This window comes from Otolemur garnettii, unplaced genomic scaffold (genome assembly GCF_000181295.1).
Source record: "Otolemur garnettii isolate 467f Iridium unplaced genomic scaffold, OtoGar3 scaffold00005, whole genome shotgun sequence".
Classification (NCBI taxonomy): domain Eukaryota; kingdom Metazoa; phylum Chordata; class Mammalia; order Primates; family Galagidae; genus Otolemur; species Otolemur garnettii.
The window spans coordinates 22,035,002-22,041,730 of record NW_003852400.1 but is presented as its reverse complement, the minus strand read 5'-3'; the positions used below and the strand labels follow the sequence as shown (position 1 = coordinate 22,041,730).

The window sequence follows — 6,729 nt, the reverse complement described above, 5'->3', positions numbered from 1 at the left end:
GGATTCATTGAGGGTACAAGAAACCGGGTTACACTGATTGCATGTGTTAGGTAAAGCAGGCCTTTAGATTTCTAACACCCAATTGTAGAGTATGAAGGTGGCTATGAGTTCTGTTTTATTATAGAAGTAATCAAATTATGAAGGTTTCTAAAAGTCTCTAATAAGTTTCTGGTCTCGATCTTACATAATATTTCTATTCACTTACATATAGACTAAAGGGCATTTATTTAGGACCAAAGTAGAAATAAAACAAATACACAGAGTAAAATAGAAAAACTAAATATTTCCTTAATTAATCCAAGCCCCCTCAAGACTTTGGCTTATTTACTATGATGATGTGAAAACCTTTATTACATTGCTTCCCTTGGCTCTGGTGAATACATAAATAATAGTCAAAAAATATGTTTGCTAGCAAACTAGGTGTAGATCAAACTGTGTTGTTTATTGTTCCCATACATCTCCGATACAGGATGCGGCTTCCGGTGAGATCTCAATGATTCCTGTTTACTGACCCACTCATGAAACAGAAATATATGTAAAATATGATTGCAGAATAGTATTCTAACCTTAAAACTTATCTTTAACACCTTTCCTCTGAAGTCTTAACGCAGATAAAAATAAAACAACAAGAATATAAGCAGCCACTGGCTTGCTTAACCAATGATACTCTCCACGTTCTCTGTCACTCTGGCTCCCGTATCCACACTCCCAGGACTGGGTAAATATGCAGACCTGAGTTGTTCTCCCCTCAGAGCATAAGATCAGAATGAGGCTCGAGTATTATCCGGCTCTAAGTTTTTCTAAGTCTTTTGCAAAAATAAACATGAGATTTGGTCCATCTTAAGGGTATTTACATGATAAAAGTAAATTCTTGGGACTCTAAATAAGCCCTGGGAGCAGTAAACCAATTGTGGAAAAAGCAGTTCTTTGAAGGAGAGAGGAAATGCCTCAGTCCCACATTTTGTGCGGAGCAGCAAATGTGACTCAAATATTCTTCACGATGTTTCTGCTTATAGATATAACCTAGCTGCCTTACAGGACAGGATGTGTCCACTTCGGGGTATGCGTGTGTGAGTGACCTACGATACGAGAGTCCTCGCCTCTTCCAGGCCGTGAGAGAGGGAATAAATACAGACTTGGCAGCCACCTCACAGAGGCTGCTGACACCTGCTCAGGGCAAATCCCAGGGCAATGTGCTTTCCATCTTCATTGCATGTTCTGCACGAAGGACTCAACTTTGTTTATCCTCCGTCCAGCTAAAGAGATTATATTTCATGGCCAGCTGCTTCCCTTTGAGGCAGAATTTGGCTCCTTAAATATAGTATTTGTCTAGATAAATGTTTAAGTTGTTTAACAAAAGATATAAGATCACTTTTTCTTGGTACTTTTTTTCGCTTTTCATTAGTCAAATAGGGATTGTTTATATGTTTGTTGGCAATTTTTTTGTTTTGTTTCCACCCCCCAGAACAATATTAAAAGAGGATTTGATTTCTGCAAAAGGAATTCCTTCTCCTTTATCGTTACTCAGAGCTCTCTCTTCCTGAGGTTGGGACTCTTATCATAATAGGTCTGGCGCCATTGGCTTTCATTTAACGTAAATATTCTCAAATATTCTCAACTAATTTGGAGAGAGCTCTGTTTCCTTCTGGTGTGTTTCCTTTTGCTGCTACGGAGTACTTTCCATACTCCCTTCTCTCACTCTAGCCTTGTGTGCTTAGAATTCAAAGTTTAAGTTGCAATGAAAAATCTTAAATATATCTGCTTAAAGCGCTGTAAACATCTCCCCAAGCCCTGCAGTGGATGCTCATACTGTCCACTGCAGTGCGTCGCACCCAGTCTGCATTCTGTCTTGCTTGTTAGTTGAACAAAAAAGATGTAAATAGTTTTGAATTATCCGTGTTAACATCCCCAAATCAAAGATGGATTGTAACACCGACTTTTCTCATCAACCTCCTATTATGGATTATTGTATTGTCTATGCTGCTCATTTTCACTGAGCCCTAACCCTCCACTGTAGGCTGGATCCTCATCAGTGCAGTGGACTCAGATGTGACAAAGCTTCAGACCATTTCATTATGGCCAGCTTGCCTGGGTTTCACATAAAAAGGGAGCTGGAAAGTGCCAATCCCTGCAGATTGGAAAGCAGCTACCACCAACTAAGCTAAATGAGACACCTCTAATTTTTTTTGGCACGACTGAGACTGATGAGGCCCCAGCTGTGCTGTGGGAAGGCACAGCAGAGTGGCTGTATCAGTATCTGGAGTCAGGCTGTTTAGGTGCAGGACCCAGATAGTCCCGGTTCCCAGATATTGCTGTGTACTCTTGGGCAAGTTATTTAACATCTCTAAGCCTCGGTTTCCTTGCTTGTGAAATAGAGATGATAATAGTATCTAACTCACAGGGTTGATGTGAGGATTAAATGAGCTCATTCTATGAAAGTACATGGGACAAGGTCTGGGCATCAAACAAACACTCAATGAACATCATTTGTTAAGTCCTGTCTGCCTTCTAACTATTCCTTGACTCCGAACTCCTAAAGCTCTTGGAATTTGAAATGTTCTCTTTGGCATTTGATCATGCATGAATTTCTTCATCACTATCTATCGGGGCAATTTTAATCCCCCTTTGATTGCTGAATGTGGCTTAAATCGTGTTTAAGAGAGCAGACTGTCTGTTTCAGTGCTGTTTACAGTTAAACTGACCTCCGATAAATCCTTAAATCAAAGCTCTAAGTCAATACTAAGAAAGCTAAAGGAATATTGTGTTCTATCAGTGAGAAAACATGTACAGCTTATAGAAGGTCTGTTTTATCCCTCATTGCTAGCGTATGGGGTTTAATGATGGGAATCTGCATGTTCAGAATTGCCCTGATAACAAGAGGCAGGCAGAGGAGGGTAGATATGATGGTGGGGTGTGTGGGGGTGGGGGTGGGGATGGTGTCTAGAAACCTTGCATTATATGAGAAATGGTTGAAAGAACTGACGGTGCCATGGATATGAATTTCTCTCTGTCTTTGATGTTAGGTGCTGTTAGAGAGGTTTGCCGCTTTCAGAAGCTTTAATGTGAATCCCCGAGCCTGAATTGGGGTAGTTACTAATAAGAGTCACCACACTTTAATAGCCCTTACCCTTGAAGCGACTACAGCTTTTTTCTAGGTTAGCTTTATCATCCTTCTCATTTTCTTTGCTTAAATAGTTTTTCCTAGAGGCTCCTTAGTCTTTGCTCAACTGAATTTCTTGAGGGAGTGCCTATTAATTTTCCAGAAGGCATCGGCATTGCTGAATCCTGAATCAAACTCATTTCATACTCTGCTCCCCGAGACTAGGCAGGCTCCGCAGCAATGGAATAGAAAGTTGAAACTAACGAACTGCAGGTAGCCAAGGGCAAGGATTCTTGGTTAGCAAGAGGGAACTGGGTGGGACCGACTGGTTCCAAAGCTCTAAGCTCTCGAGGAGTGTGCTCTGGGTTTGAAGACCCCCTGCTGCCAACCCTAACCTCCATTAGATTAGACCACCCTGCACTTTGGGGATTCTCTCTCTCAAATGATTTTTTTTGCCTCTTCATTTAGTTTCAGCTCCCAGTGCAAGTAAGAGTGTGGTTAATCTACAAAATGTTGAAAAAAAAATTGCCATATTGATGTTATATTTGGGTTGGGGACAGGGTATGTAAATTTATAGATCAAAACTATATATATATTATATATTGGGGTTGGGTTGAGGACAGGGTATGTAAATTTATAGATCAAAACTATACTGAAAGTGCCCTACACTGCTTTCTTTCATGATTTCACGTTTGGAATGATTGGATTTTTCACTTAAAAAGTTAATTACTTTAGTTTTATGTTTGTTTTTTTTTTCTAAAATTGGAGCTTAAGTACAATCTCAGGTTGGTATTTGCAGATCTCCCTTGAGTAGGTGCTTCTGCCTTTGTGAACCTCCTACTGCTTGGGCTACCTTTAGCTCCAGCAGCTTAGCCATGTTTGGTGTGTATGGCTCACGAAATTCACTGTTTCCTTATCACAGCTACATTCTCCATAAGCTTTTGTTTTGTTTTCCTTGCAGTAGTTAAAATACTTAAAATAGTAGGAAATCTGATGTGAATTTCAGTCTTATCTAGAAATATGTAAAACACTGGGGTGTTTTTTAGCAGCACATGGCTGTCATTTTCACCAAGCCTACATGAAAACCAACGTAATTTTGTTCCATGTTGTGTAATGTTCTCACTTGTGATTATTCCTGCAGGTTTCTCTTTTTCTTTCTTTTTTTTTTTTTTTAAATCACAACAACTGAAGGGCAACGACAGCTGCTGGAGTCACAGTTGTCAGACATTTTAGGTAGTTTTCCCCTTCCCAGGAAACAAGCCTGTGAAAAACACCAAGCTGTGTACATGTTGAGATTGCCACCCGCTGGCGAAAACAGAGAATTTCCATTTTAATGAGTAATTAAAAAAGATTGTTTTTGGTTTTCAGAGTACAAATTTGTTCATTTAGGTTCCTTAAAAAGTATGCTTCAAATCCCATTAGAGGGATAAAGAATTTCATCATTATGAACCAATTTAAAACTCTACTGGAAGAATAAAACAATCATCATTATGAAAGCATTTAAAGACCTTTATTTCCATCAAGAGCAGACTCTACAAAGGGGGAAAAGCGAAACAAAAAAATCACGAACTTAAGTATGCCAAGGTGTTATTAGTGGTTGCTGTTAAGTACTAAGATTAAAAGAGATTAAAATATTTTTTTAGTGCTGCTTTACACTTTCATTTACTTAATTCTCTTTCTTTTTTTGCTACAGAAAGCTTGTATTGCTTTAAAAAATATAAATCTGAAGAGGAAAAAAATAGCTGCATGTGCGTATATAAATTGAAATATAAGTATTCAATAATGGTGCTTTATGGAGTGCTAAAAACAAAAAAAGCAGCACCCTAAATCAGTGCCACATTTAACCCAACAGATACAAAAGAAAAAAAAGCCTGGAGCCTGAACTGCAGCTTTCATCACTCCACTAGCACAAATTTTAAATTCAAATGCATGCGGAAGAATTTATTATGTGATAAAGATACCATTTCAGACCCATGTGCAAGGATGCTTGGTTGCTTCACTTCTCTAACAAATAAATTCCAGATGTTAAAAATAAAAAATCAAATAAATTCAAAAATATACTGGCAAATATTTAGGTTAAGCAAAAAAACAAAGAAAAAATTATGCAGAAAAATATGAAGAAAAATGTAAAGGAAAACTTCTGCATTTGAAAATTACCACAAAAGCAAATAGTAAAGTGGAAAAAATATTTATAGCATACAGAAACAGCAAAATAAATAAGACATTTTTTAAAAAGGCCTGTGAGCTTCTGAATACATACTTAGATCTCATGACTAATTAATGGATTGCACATTTTTTAAAAATGAAAAATTTAGCTATAAATTTACCAAGACTTCAAATATTTTATCATGTCAATGTGTCAAAAGTATTCTGTGTTACTGAACTACTCTGCTGTTTAAAATTATTTCTTAGAAGATATATAACATAACATGGAAAAATGCTTATTTCAAATTTATATTAAAAATAGTATTAAAATAATAATGAGTTTTGTTTGTATTTGTCCAGAAGGATATTCTTCCAAAGTTTAAATAGTGTTTATCTATATTACTAGAGTTATTGATAACAATTTGCTTCTTCATTCATGTCTGTATTTTTTTAACTTTTTGTTAATAAAAATTACAAATACATAAACTGCTTTTTAACATTTAAAAAAAATTAGACTACCAAAGAATGATGAATGTTGTTTGATTAATACTTTAATAAAAATAAAAGCTATATATGTATATGCCCTTGCTTATATTTTTAAATCATGTAGGTAGATAAATATATATTTTAGAGCTGTAATTGTAGTCATTTTTTTTTTTTAGTGTCAGATAGGCAAGGTGCCCACATGGCCACAAGGATGGAGGAAGGCACCTGTCACACTTGTATGTGAACTCCTGGTCATCATGCTTATGAACTACAGAAGGATGGATGGTAATTATTTGTATGGTTACTTCCATGGTTATACATTCACTGTTATGGGTGGTGATTATAAGCTATAAGTGTCTATAGGTGATTATTTTCTTCTTCATTCATGTTTATAATTTGACTATTGATAAAAATGTGTTCAATATATGTATATATCAAAAATTCTCTTCAGAAAGATATTTAATGTTACAAAAATTCATGGAAACTTCAGTGAAAAACTAATACATGCATGCACTTTATTCACAATTTGGTAGAAACAGAAGCACATATATATTTTATTCGTACATGTATATGAATAGATCTTTAAAATATGTAAGGGTATGTTCTAAAATTTTAGTTGTGATTTTTCTATAGTACTATAAATATAGCAGATGGGATTTCCCTTTATCCTTTTCTACCTTTTTCATCAGAAACAATGAAATCTACATATATATATCAAATATATACATCAAATTATATACATTAAATATGTATGCAATTTATTGTGTCCATAATACCTCACTAAAGCTGTTACATAGTGCCATCCAATCAAAAAGCTTTCATCAATTCTTTCTGAAAAGAAAACGAAGAGTTAAAAAAATGCAGAGTGTTCACCTTTTTACTGTTCAGTATTCATTTTATCCCATTTGTAGGATACCCAAAACATTGAAAAATATTTCTTTGCTGGCATTTGGCACAGTAATGAATCAGCATTTTAAATCTGGATCTGCACATTCTTA

At 35.9% G+C, this 6,729-nt stretch overlaps 1 non-coding gene across 1 annotated transcript; it reads right to left on the bottom strand.

Annotated features, from left to right (window-relative positions):
* Positions 1-5,907: 5,907 nt before the first annotated feature.
* On the bottom strand, positions 5,908-6,011 carry LOC111722024. The gene has a single exon (XR_002770982.1). It is a non-coding gene; the product is annotated as a small nucleolar RNA U13 (small nucleolar RNA).
* Positions 6,012-6,729: the final 718 nt, after the last annotated feature.